This window comes from Trichomycterus rosablanca, chromosome 10, assembly GCF_030014385.1.
Source record: "Trichomycterus rosablanca isolate fTriRos1 chromosome 10, fTriRos1.hap1, whole genome shotgun sequence".
Lineage (NCBI taxonomy): Eukaryota > Metazoa > Chordata > Actinopteri > Siluriformes > Trichomycteridae > Trichomycterus > Trichomycterus rosablanca.
Window position 1 is genome coordinate 18,100,515 of NC_085997.1, and position 14,298 is coordinate 18,114,812.

At 39.8% G+C, this 14,298-nt stretch overlaps 1 protein-coding gene across 2 annotated transcripts in view; it reads right to left on the reverse strand.

Moving 5' to 3' along the window:
• The window catches only part of ptprea (protein tyrosine phosphatase receptor type Ea), a 154,662-nt gene that overhangs the window by 57,483 nt on the left and 82,881 nt on the right, over positions 1-14,298 (reverse strand). For both annotated transcript variants that reach the window (XM_063002897.1, XM_063002896.1), the window contains exon 3: positions 13,666-13,801. The gene's annotated coding sequence lies outside the window, so the exon portion shown is untranslated. The remainder of the gene's footprint in view (positions 1-13,665; positions 13,802-14,298) is intronic.

Genomic DNA, 14,298 nt, shown 5'->3' on the forward strand with positions numbered 1-14,298 from the left:
CTTTCAACATACCAACAGATGCCACATTCTGCACAATAAAACAACATGGCTGTGTAATCATAAAGTCCATGTGCTATTCATTTAAATGTGTGTTGTATTATGTCACAGAGGTACATACACATACACCTAGGATTATTATTTTGGGGACTAATTATTGATTGATTGATTGAGTACTTTATTTATCCCCGAAGGGAAATTGTGGTACAGCAATTACAATTATTACAAACATCACACAATGACATTACAATGAGGTAAATGAAAGAATCAAAAAATGAAGACAGAAATGTAAATACAAGTAAGATATAAAATATAATAATATAAAAAATAGGAGTATAAAACATCTAGCAGGACAAGAACAAATAAAAAAACAACAAAAAAAAACTAAAAACTAAAAGAAAGGGGGAAGCCTAAAGGTGCAGTTAGGTACATTGTGCAATTTAAAACTGTGCAAATAAAACAGTACCATGTGCAAATCTTTCGTAGGTGTTATAGGTTCTGCGTCCTTCTCTTGCACGATTACCTGCAATTATTTTTTATTAATTATATTATTATTATTTATTATATTATATTATTTATTTATTAATTATAAATTACCTGATTTAGTTCTGGAAATATTTTTTAACCATCATGCATCTGTGCAGGGCTTTATTCCAGGACACCCAAACGATAGCATAAGTATCAGTGCTAATCAGTCATAACTTAAATTATTACTGATTTTTCATAATAATACTGATACTATATAATATTACTGATAATAATTAGTAATCAATCATGAATAATAACAAGCAAACAGGATGTCACCTCTAAGTCATGTCTGTGCTTTCTGTAGGTCAAACCTTTGCTCCCCCACAACGCTCCAGGAATACACCGTGAGCATTAACACCGTTAACTCACACCCCAGATTCATTCCGCACCGATACTGCAGTCGATACTGCAGCTCACGGCTATTAATAACCTCCTGCTTCGCCCCCCATGTAATGGACTGAACAGGGATTTCTAACAAGAACTGAGACTGCTGAAACAAGACCACCCCCAGTCAGTTCCAGTACAGGAGCATCAATTTGGTATTTCATTTAATGCTTAGACAAGCCATAAAATCCTAATACCATTGAGATGGTGCTGTTTAGCTGTTGAGAAGGAGCATTAGCTCTCAAACTGTTGTGTACCAAAATTGGCCTTGATCTCTGAACCGGATTTCTTTCCAAGCTACAATAAGTGCAAGACTGGAAGTACTGAGATCACACTAAGTCTTGTCTACTTGTCTGTTGTTTCTGAGTCTGGCTGAAAACCTAGTGAGCTCTCTACATAGACAGCATTTACATCATTCTATGTACGATCCCGAGAAACATGCTGCCTACTGACAAATTGCTGCCTTTTTCTGAGCTATATTCTGACAAAATAACAAGGGAGCTCTGTGTGCTTTCCTACATAGGAAGGCAATCCCAGCATTCAGAGCGGCACAACTTTTCTCATAAAAAATATGGTGGACGGAAGCAATTTTTGGGTTTGTCAGTGACAATGTAACAGTTTTCACAGAGAGATTTTAGCTGGCATGCGAGCGAGTTGTGTCACCTCAGCCCATTATTTTACTCCAAAGACTTCATGCATGTCCATGCTATTTAAAGGGTTAATTATGTCAAATGTATGTCAAAAAAAAGAAATAGAAAGAAAATGCCAATACCTTTTGCACTAAATATATTGCAATTCAATAAATGTTTGGCCCCACAGAGACTGTATAGCAAAAAGGTCATTTTAAGCATGAACTAAACATGCTACTGATAATCAATTAAGATGAAGTTGGTGTTTCTGACAAGTACAGTTAGTAAGATAAAAATCTATACTTGTTCCTTTATATTGGAAGGTAGAACATGCAGTCAGATTCCATACTGACACAGTACAGCTTTGGTTTGTGGTTAATAATAATAATAATAATAATAATAATAATAATAATAATAATAATGTGTAATAGTTTTGTTATATACACTGACTGGCCAAAAGAAAAGGTCACCACCTGGATTTAACTAAACAAATAGGTAAGAGCCTCCCATTGGATAATTACTGCATGTGTGATTATGTTTCAGCTGGCAACAAGTTATTTAACCCTAACTGATGCAGTGAGTAGCTTCTCATTTGTTAAACAACCATGTGGAAAGACATCCTGTGGCCGTGAAAAAGATGTTAATCTGTTTCAGAAGTGTCAAATTATTGGCATGCATCAAGCAGAGAAAACATCTATGGAGAAGCTGAAACTACTAAACTACTATTGGTTTAAGAACTGTCCAACGCATTATTAAAAAGTGGAAGGACAGTGGGGAAACATCATCTTCGAGGAAGGAATGTGGACGGAAAAAAATCTTGAATGATCGTGATCAGCGATCACTTAAACGTTTGGTGAAATCAAATGGTAGAAAAACTCCAGTAGAACTCAGGGATGTTTAATAGTGAAAGTAAGAGCATTTCCACACGCACAATGCGAAGGGAACTCACGGGATTGGGACTAAACAGCTGTGTAGCCTAAAGAAAACCACTTACTAACCGGCAAAAATGGCTTCAATTTGCTAGGAAGCATAAAGATTGGACTCTGGATAAGATAAGATAAGATAAGATAATCCTTTATTAGTCCCACAGTGGGGAAATTCACAACAATGGAACAATGGAAGAAGATCATGTGGTCTGATGAGTCCAGATTTACCCTGTTCCAGAGTGATGGGTGTATCAGGGTAAGAAGAGAGGCGGCTGAAGTGATGCACCCATCATGCCTAGTGCCTACCGTACAAGCCTGTGGGGGCAGTGCTATGATCTGGGGTTGCTGCAGTTGGTCAGGTCTAGGTTCAGCAACGTTATGTGCTCAAAGAATGAGGTCAGCTGACTACCTGAATATACTGAACGACCAGGTTATTCCATCAGTGGATTTTTTCTTCCCTGATGGCACGGGCATATTCCAAGATGACAATGCCAGGATTCATCGGGCTCAAATTGTGAAAGAGTGCTTCAGGGAGCATGAGACATCATTTTCACACATGGATTGGCCACCACAGAGTCCAGACCTGAACCCCATTGAGAATATTTGGGATGTGCTGGAGAAGACTTTGCGCAGTGGTCCAAATCTCCCATCATCAATACAAGAGCTTGGGGGAAAAATTAATGCAACTCTGGACAGAAATAAATGTTGTGACACTGCAGAAGCTTGTGGAAACGATGCCACAGCAAATGTGTGCCGTAATCAAAGCTAAAGGCGGTCCAACCAAATATAAGTGTGCGTGACTTTTTTTTTTGGCCAGGCAGTGTATTATAAAAACACATAAAAAATAAAAACTACAAACTCAAAATGCGTCTGTACACAAAGAATGCACACTACAAGTGGGTCTAGACAACACCAGACCTCTTTCTCCACACAATATAAAAGTATGGCTTTTTAGACACTGAGTGCATGTGCTTGACTGGCCTGCCTGCAGTCCAGATCTGCCTTCTGTTATAAATGTATAGTGCATCACTAAGAGGAGAATCAGACAATGGTGACCACAGGCAGTTGAGCACCTAGAGTTTTGTCAAGAAGTATTGAATTAAAACGACTGCAATAATTAGCATCTTTGATTCCCATAGGATTAAAAAATGTAATAAATAGAAATGGTAATGTAACACGATGGGGAACATTTGTTTGTGCCAACTTTTTTGAGTGTGAAGAAGATATGAAATTCAAATTTGTTTTTATTTACAAAATATTAAATTAGATCAGATTTTTGTTTTTACTGCATTTTACAAAATTTCTTAACTTTTCTGGAAATGTGGTTTGTAAAAAAATTTATAAAATGTTCCTGTAGGAAAGGAAATTGGTAGGTCAACTAACAGGCAATTGATTCGTTTATTTTTTTTAATTAGTTTGAGAAAAAAAACCCAACCAAACCTTGGTCAGGGATTAAACATAATTCCTGCACCCTAAACCACAATCAATAATGCAAGTCCCTTCAATGCTGTGTTCTTAAAATCTGAAAAAATGCACCTCATGTGCCTGTGGACATAACTAGGCCATGCTAGTGACACAAAATAAGTGAGACAAAGGGACTACAGATAATTAATTAAAAATGTTTAACCTCTCTGCCTAACTTCTTATTATTCACTCATATATTTAATCAGAGGTCCTAGCCTACTACCCCTATTTAAGAAACAGTTGCCTCTTTCTGTTCTTGCCGTGTCCCCACTCTGGGTTTGCCTCCTGAGCGTGTGGGTCTTTTCAGAAAGTCATTGTTGTAAATAGGTCATGGGATAAGCTCCTGCGTGGGCTTCTTTTTACAAGGAAGATGCCTAGAGATTGCCTTGGGTAAATCCACGGGCACATCATTAGGCCAACATCTCCCTGACGGATCTCATTATCATCACTATTATTATTGTATGCCAGTCAAAAAGTAAGCACTCAAGGAATAATAATAAATAATAGAGATAAAAAAATAATGATAATAGAAATAATAATAATAATAATAATAGAGATAAAAAATAATAATAATAGAAATAATAACAATAATAATAATAATAATAATAGAAATAATCATAATAATAATAAAATATAATTAATAATTAATAATAATTATTATTAATAATAATAATAATAATAATAATAATAATAAAAAGAAAACCCACTCCAATTCTTTTCATTTTCCACTTCATTCTCATCAACCATTTTTGGGTGGCACGGTGGCTCAGTGAGTAGCACTGTCGCCTCACAGCAAGAAGGTCCTGGGTTTGATCTCCAGGTGGGGCGGTCTGGGTCCTTTCTGTGTGGAGTTTGCATGTTCTCCCTCTGTCTGTGTGGGTTTCCTCCGGGAGCTCCAGTTTCCTCCCAAAGACATGCAAGTGGGGTGAATTGGAGATACTAAATTGACCATGACTGTGTGTAATGAGTAACTACCGTCTCTGTCATTAATGTAACCAAAAAGTAAAACATGATGTTAAAACCCTAATAAACAAACAAACAAACATTCTCATTAACCATTTTACCCTGGCCAGGGTGGGTCGGGACGAGAAACACTGGAAAAACACCGGCCGATATCACTGCTAAGATACAGTCCTAGATCTCAGTGGTGGGGAGCAATCGTACAGCACTACTTGAGTGCCTAACACTAACACGGGGTAAACATGCCAAAGTTCTTACAGAGACCAACTGGTACTGAAACCCAGGTCCTTAGTTCTAATGCTATCTCCAGCATATAATTAATGTAAGTACTGTATGTGTGCATGTATCTGTATTCATGTGGTTGTATGAGCGTGTCAGTGTGTGAGTGTGCGTGTGTGATTATATTTATGGTAACAAGATGTGATAATGAGGAGCCATATAGTACATCAACATTTCAGTTCCCACCTTCAAAAATAGAGAAATGAGCACAATGTACTCTGTACAAGACTTGTTATATTCAATGTAAAAATAAAAACCACAAGCATTATCTGGGTGTTAGATTATTTTGAGCATGCCACTGAGTCAAACATTTATTCTTTAAATTCTTTATTTGCACAACTTCTCCAGGTTAGTTGAAAAGCAGTGTTGTACAGTAATGCTGAATTGTCACAGATGTTTATTGCGCTGAAGATCAGAACTTTAACAAAAGGGACTTCAGTTAGGGACATCATTTTCCACTGTTGCTATGGCTAAGTGTGTAAAAAAAATTTCTTCCTAATGTAAATCATTTAGGATGAGCAAGATTCTATCCAGGTGCTCAGTGGTGCAGTGGTAAATTATGCTAGCCAACTACCACTGGGATCCATGAGAGTCAGCACTGTGCACGGAGAGCCACACCCTGATCAGCATTATTCCTCTACTCTGTACAGACGCCATCAATCAGCCAGCAGAGGTCGTAATTGCATCAGTTATGAGGTCCCTATCCGGCTCCCTACCCTGTATGAACAACAGCCAAACGTTGTCTATATAGCCGCCCAACCCAACCAGATGGCAGAGCTGAGATTCGATATGATGTAATCCCAGCTCTGGTGTGCTAGTGTGTTACCGCTGCACCACCTGTGCTGCCTTGTTTTATTTTCTTTAAGGGTGAAATAAACAATTTATTCATTAAGGATTACTTTTAATTTCTATATTTTTTTTTGTTAATAATCACTTAAACTTTTTAATCTCAGTGTTGTGTAAACACAACACACAGCAGTTCGCAAAGACACGTCGATCATCAAGCTTCTCGACCTCATGTCTTTTCTTTAATTAGCATTTCTGCTACACGACGTTCTCAGCTGCTCAAATTATGAGATGATAAATAATTGACAGATGGTGTCTGGGGCTCACAGCAAGAGAAGAAGTGACATGTTCTCTCCTCACTCTTCCTATATGCTTCTCTAAGGTAAATAATCTGCAGCTCTGCAGGGACAATGAACTGTCATCTGGAGCTGATTTACTGATGAGCTTTTCCATTCATTTCATTTTCATTTCATACAGCCTTGATGGTCCTGTGGCCCGCCATTAGGGTGCAAGGGATGATAGGATATGGGAGCCTGGCAGGGCCAAAACTCTGGCCTGTACAGAGAGCGCAAAATAATAACTATAGTCTGTGGTGAAGGAGGAAAAGAATTCAGTCAAGGCCCCATATCAAGCTGGCAGAACAAAGCCTCTTTTACTTCATGTAATATCTTGCTCTCACACCCACTGTCCTGTCTATTTTGTATTCTATGTCAGACTAAAAAGCAGTTTTATCCCTCTTGTGCCCTCTTTCTTTTAATGTATTATTGCAAACACAGCAGTTCCTCCAGTCTCATTTGTATTAAAATTACTTTATTCCCTTTATTTATACCCAGTTTTATCCTAAATGATTTTTAACAACTAGCTAGCCTTCCCCTACTGTACAGTAATGTCTAATTCATAATTCTGCTGTTACATTGTTATTGGCAAGCTAAACACACCTGAAGGGGAGTGCTAACTGAACGTTTTTGTACAATCCCAAATCAAAAAAAGTTGGGACAGTATGGAAAATGCAAATCATAAAAAAACAGAGTTTCTTACATTTACTTTGACTTTTATCTGATTGCTGACAGGATTGTCTGGTGAACTTCATTCCATTTATTAATAAACATCCATTCCTGCATTTCAGGCCTGCAACACATTCCAAAAAAAGTTGGGACAGTAAAGCATTTACCACTTTGTAATGTTGGCACTCCTTTTCACCACACTTAAAAGACGTTTTGGCACCGAGGATACCAAGTGATTTAGTGTTTCAGCTTTTATTTTGTCCCATTCTTTATTGGAGCACACTCTCCATTTTTTCCAAAAAAAGACCTGGAATGTTGATTCATTTGACCACAATACGCGTTTTCACTGTGTGATGGTCCACCCTAGATGCCTCCAAGCCCAGAGAAGTCGACGCCGCTTCTGGAAATGGTTAACATGAGGCTTACTTTTTGCACAGTAAAGTTTTAGGTGGCATTTGTGCATGTAACTCCATATTATAGTGCTTGACAAAGGTTTGTGAAAGTAATCCCTCACCCATGTGGTTATATCAGCTATTTTTGAGTGGCGGTTCTTGATGCAGTGCCGTCTGAGGGATTAAAGATCATGGGCGTTCAGCTTAAGCTTGCACCCTTGGCCTTTAAGCACTGAAATTCCTCCTGATTTCTTGAATGGTTTAATGATATTATGCACTGTAGAGGAAGAAATATGCAAATCCCTTCCAATATCTTTGAGGTACATTGTTTTTAAGCATCTCAATAATTTTCTAACACATTTGCTGACAAACTGACAAAATCTTTGCTCATCAAAGACTCGGCCTTTCCTGGATGCTGCTGTTGTACCAAACCATGATTAAATCACCTGTTGACATCAAGTGTTTGGAATCACATCATTATTTAGTTTTTTCACCTCAATACTAGCCCTAAATTACCCCCATCCCAACTTTTTTTGGAATGTGTTGCAGACCTGAAATGCAGGAATGGAGGTATATTAACAAATGAAATAAAGTTGAGCAGATAAAATATAAAATATCTGTCTGCAATCAAATAAAAGTCAAAGTAAATGTAATGTTTGGGGTTGTAAAAGTAAGCAACACCAGCATGTGATGAGCATTACTCTAATCAACTGAAAAACAGTGCATACCCAACAATACTCTACTAGTCAGCTAAGTTAAGTCTGATTATAACTGATTAAATTACTGATTTTATATTATATCAGCCAGTACTAGTGTGAAAGCAACTTGTTGTGCTGCAGAAACAGTGACTCACTTACTGTCCCCAGCACAACACCACAAAACCAAGCAAAACATGCAACCCTACAATAACAGGGTGATGATGTGTAGCAGAGGTGTTGTCATGCCATGCTTACAAAAACACAATGCATTTTCTCTTCGGAAATGACAAAAATGATCAGTTAAAAAAAGCCATTAGAGATTATCTGACCCGAGCGGTCATAAACATTGGCTTGGTAAATGTGTTTAGCTCAGTCAAGAGCTGTTTGCTACACATCCTAACAAGCATGTTATTAGAGTAAATGTTTATTAGAATATGTGGCTTGTATTGGCTGACACAGTGCAAGCTCAGTATCGACAGTATTTCTAAATTTAGGCTACCATGTGCACTACAAAATGCTATGCAAGTAAATTATTGTAAATGTTGATAAAACATACCATACAATTTTATTCACATCTATAATTTCACATTTAGAGATAATTATATAGGTGCTTTGTTAGCCTATCTCCCGCAGTTCTTCTAAAAGGTAGAAACTGTTTATCATGCAATTTCAGAGACAGTTGCATGATTGTTTTAGATGGGAAAAGTGTCATTGCTGTCATCCAGTCATCAATAGAAACCAAGCAGTCTGCAAAAAAATAATTGCGACCACTAATAGATCTTTACATGAAATTGAACTGCTACATGAACCAGACTGGTGTGTCTGGTCAGCATTAGATAGATATAGATATACTTTATTTGTCATATATACATATACAGTTGTACAGTACAATGAAATACTTTCTTCTCATATCCTAGTTTGTTTGGAAGCTGGGGTCAGAGCGCAGGGTCAGCCATCGTACGGCGCCCCTGGAGCAGACAGTGTTAAGGGCCTTGCTTAAGGACCCAACAGTGGCTGCATAGCAGAGCCTGGATTTGAACCGCCAATCTTCCGGTTGATAGCCCAAAGCTCTACCCACTAGGCTACCACTGTCCCTTTAACAGAATTAACAACTTAGCAAATTCAGCAGATGTGAAGGGTGTATCAAAACCAAGATATTTTAAAACAATGCAAACAGAATTTTAGAGTATGTATTTTTACTAACTGCTTTATACCCCGGGCGGCACGGTGGCTCGGTGGGTAGCACTGTCACCTCACAGCAAGAAGGTTCTGGGTTCAATCCCCAGGCGGGGCAGCCCGAGTCCTTTCTGTGTGAAGTTTGCATGTTCTCCCCGTGTCTGCGTGGGTTTCCTCTGGGAGCTCCAGTTTTCTCCCACAGTCCAAAAACAAGCAGTCAGGTTAATTGGAGATACAGTCCAGGGTGTTACTGTGTGCCTTGCGCCCATTGAAAAGCTGGGATAGGCTCCAGCCCCCCAGTGACCCTAATTGGATAAGTGGTTAAGAAAGTGAGTGAGTGAATGAGTGCTCTATACTCTCAGGTGTACCTGAAAGTACCTCAAAGAAACCCTCACAGACAATAAGTTGGGGCAAGAATTAATCCCAGGTCTCCAGGACACATTTGGCATAGAGGGACCTGCTTACATTATTTAGGAAACAGACTGTCTAAACAGTCAACCAATTTGGGTGGGCACAAGGACGGTATGGACCACAGACAGAGCACTAATCCATTGCAAGGTCAGTTTGAAGCAGCTAATTTAATCATTTGCATATTCTTAGAAGATGGAAGGCACGCAGCGGGATATTCCGCTAGCACACCAGCGCCGAGATTCTGAACTCCTCAGTTCGAAACTCGGCATTGCCATCGGTCGGCTGGGCATAATTGGCCGTGCCCGCAGCAGATACTTATTGGCCACCGTATCTGCTAGGGCGGGACGACCGGACTGTGTGGGTGGGATCTTCATATGCTGTGTAAGGACCCTGATTGGCGGAAGAGACACCTGTGCAGAATGCAGGGGCAAGAAGAGGAGCTCTGTGCACGTTTAGGAAGAGGCGTGGGCAGCGACATGCTCTCCTCGGATGCAATCAGGTATCCCTCAGCAGCGAAAGACAAATTGACTGCGCTATCATAGGGCATCATGCACTTACTTCTTTACATTTACATTTACATTTGCAGCATTTGGCAGATGCACTTCTTTGCTTTCATACAGTTATGACTGAATACAATTTGAGCAACTGGTGGTTGTTTAGGGGACCAGCAGTGGCAACTTGACAGTGATAGTAACCGTCTAATTACTAGTCCAAATCAAAGCACAGGCAAAATGAAAACCCACAAAAATACAGGTAGAACAGGGCAGAAGTAGCTCAGTGGTTAAGGTACCTAGCACAGACAGGTTCTATTTAAGTGAAGTTTAGATTCAATAGATCTGCAGTAATCATGTCTGGGTGTGGCTAATGAAATAGAACCCAATTGTCAAACTGGTGAACTGGTTGATTCAGTAGCTAAAGGGGCACTTTATTCCTTTGATGAAACTTGGTTGTGGCATCATGCTATTGTGGCGCATCATAGCAGAAGTGGCAGGGAGACTAGTTAGAACTGAGGGATGGGTGAAAACAGTGGAATACAGCAACACACTTTGTAGTGCACACAAACTCAGACTGTGCCAAGAGTGTACCTTTCAACAGCCAAAACACTGGAGTTGTATCAGGGCAAGTTTCTGAACGTCATGACCCAGGCAAAGCCCAGATTTATACCCTATTGGACACCTGTGGAAAGATCTGAAGATGGCATTTTTATACACACATCAAATTTCTATCAAATCTGATGGAGCTAAGTAAAAATAACTTCCTAAAAAAAAGGTCATCTTTCATGTTCCTGTGCTTAAGATCAGGTGGCATTAGTTGGCCACAGTACTGGAAATGAGATTGAATTTCTAAACGTGGGTATTTCTGGACAGACTTACTGCAAAATCAAAGTAGGAAATATTATCCACAGAAGAAGGATAAAGAGGAGACAGAGCACACAAAGGCAAAGGACGAAAAAGGTGGAAGATACAGATGGCAAAAATAGTGAAATGGTATACATGGTTCATACAGGGACCAACTAGAGTACCCCGATCAGCCATAACATTAAAACCACCTCCTTGTTTTTACAGACATTGTCCATTTTATCGGCTTCATTTATATCATATAGGAGCACTTCGTAGTTCTACAATTACTGACTGTAGTCCATCTGTTTCTCTGCCTGCTTTGTTAGCCCCATTTGATGCTGTTCTTCAATGGTCAGGACCCCCACAGGACCACCACAGAGCAGGTATTATTTAGGTGGTGGATCATTCTCAGCACTGCAGTGACACTGACATGGTGGTGGTGTGTTAGTGTGTGTTGTGCTGGTATGAGTGGATAAGACACAGCAATGCTGCTGGAGTTTTTAAACACCTCACTGTCACTGCTGGACTGAGAATAGTACACCAACCAAAAATATATCCAGCCAACAGCGCCCGGTGGGCAGGGTCCTGTGACCACTGATGAAGGTTGATGACCAACTCAACTCAACTCAAACAGCAGCAATAGATGAGCGATCGTCTTTGACTTTACATCTACAAAGTGGACCAACTAGGTAGGAGTGGATAGTGAGTGGACACGGTATTTAAAAACTCCAGCAGCGCTGCTGTGTCAGATCCACTCATACCAGCACAACACACACTAACACACCACCACCATGTCAGTGTCACTGCATTGCTGAGAATGATCCACTACCTAAATAATACCTGCTCTGTGGTGGTCCTATGGGGGCCCTGACTATTGAAGAACAGGGTGAAAGCAGGCTAAAAAGGTATGTAGAGAAATACATGGACTACAGTCAGTAATTGTAGAACTACAAAGTGATCCTATACGGTAAGTGGAGCTGATAAAATGGACAGTGAGTGTAGAAACTAGGAGGTGGTTTTAATGTTATGGCTGATCAGTGTATGTTCTATTTTGGGAAAAGGCAGCATGATACAAATGTAAGTTAATTAAACAAGCAGGTTATCATGTTGTTAAGCAATTAAACAGCCCTGAAAAGGTGACAAGGGAAAATCTAAACAATGCTACAATGCTTTTATTTTTGTCCTAGTCACCTAGGGTGGCACGGTGGTGCAGTGGTTAGCGTTGATGCCTCACAACAAGAAGGGCCTGGGTTCAGTTACCCAGCCGGGAAGCCAGGGTCTTTTCTGTGTAGATTTTGCGTGCTCTCCATGTATCCAGATGCTTCAGTTTTCTCCCACAAGTTCAAAGACATGCAGTCAAGCCAATTGGAGCTACTAAAACTGTGTGAATGTGTATGTAAATGTATGAGTGTGTGTGCATGTGTGTGGCAAAGTGTTAAAAACATAACACAAAGCTGTCAGTGAGTGTGTGGAAAGAAACAACGCAGTGTGTAGTACAATGTGTCAGCATGACTTCTCCATGTAACAGCAGAAAGCCCATTTACTGCTCTACTAACTTCTCAATTCAGAGAGACAGAGGGGGCACAAATCCATCGCAGGGCAACACAAACTCTCACCCAAGGAGGCAATTTAAAGCAGCCAGTACAACGACTGCATGATTTATATTATTTATTTATTTTCTTTCTTTTTTTTTCTTTTTGGTGGGGGCGGGGTTAACGGCAGTACCTTAAAAAAAAAAACCCTCATTGACAATAAGTTGAGGCGAGAATTAAGGTGCTGGAGCCTATCCTAGCTTTTCAGTGGGCACAAGGCACACAGTAACACCCTGGACGGGGGCCAGTCCATCGCAGGGCAAACACACATACACACACACACACATACCCATTCACTTATAGGGCAATTCAGTGTCTCCAGAAAACCTGACTGCATGTTTTTGAACTGTGGGAGGAAACTGAAGCTCCCGGAGGAAACCCACGCAGACACGGGGAAAACATGCAAACCACCCCACCTGGAAATCGAACCCAGGACCTTCTTGCTGTGAGTCAACAGTGCTACCACTGAGCCACCATGCCGCCGCCCGGTGTATAAAATCAATTCACTATAATAATAAATTGCATTCTTCCATCTTTGTGGCTACAGTTTGGTGAAATAAGACACTTTGATAAACAGCTATGTAAATCAGTACTTTCTATACTCCAGTCTATCCTAGATATTCCAAACATTGTACAATAGGACAGAATGAGACCACTGATTGTGGTAACATGTAAAAACACTGACCATTAAATTCCAAACTGCAATACCAGCAAAATAACTGTTTGTCATAAGATTCAAATACTGTATTTTCATGGTCATTAAGCTACACACATAAACTTTAGTTTACAAATGAGCTACAACAAGCATCTACTGGGGTGGTGTAAAAGCCTACTGGACTCTAAACCAGTAACAAGTTAAAAAAAAAAAAAAAAAAAAACTAATACTCTCTGCCATCCGGCTGGGCTGGGCACCTACATGAACAACAATTCGCTGTTGTTCATACAGGGTGGGAGCCGGATGGGGACTTATAACTGCCTCATAACTGATGCAATTACGACCTCTGCAGGCTGACTGATGGTGCCTGCACAGAGTTGAGGGATAATACTTTGATCAGGGTGTGGATCTCCGTACACAAAGCTGACCGACATATGAACTCACCTCGTGCAGGTGAAAAGAAGAGGTCGGCTACTGGATACGTGTCGGAGGGGGTGTGTGTCAGTCTCGCTCTCCCCAATCGGGCCGGTGATCGGCATCAGTAAAGAGGAAGCATAACGCAATTGGGTCATTGGATACGCTAAAAGTCGGGAGAAAAAGGGGAGAAAATGCATTAAAAAAATTTTTTTTTAATATGGCCAAATGTATTCTGCCAACTGTAAGGTGTGGTGGAGAATGAATAGGGAGTCTGATTTTTATTATTTCATGCAGATAATGGCATTGTAGACAAAGTGTGTTTTAAAATATATTATATTAGTTAAGAGTGAACCAAATCAAGCATTTGGCTGTAAAGTTTATTTCTGATAACAGTGCTGTAACTGCCTCATTTTTGGTGTTGTTGAGAATTAAACATAATTCATTTTTAAAAGACATGTGTCTCATAATGCTGACTCCACTAACAAATTCTAGAATATTTTCCCAAGCAGACACTGGTATGTCTCAGCCAAAAAATGTAGAACTTCCTAAATTAATTACTGATCTCCAGGGGAGGAATGTCATGCGATCTGAAAACAATAGAAATACCAGAAAAGTATGAGGTCCGTGCAGCATGAATAAATCTATTCACACAGTTAAACA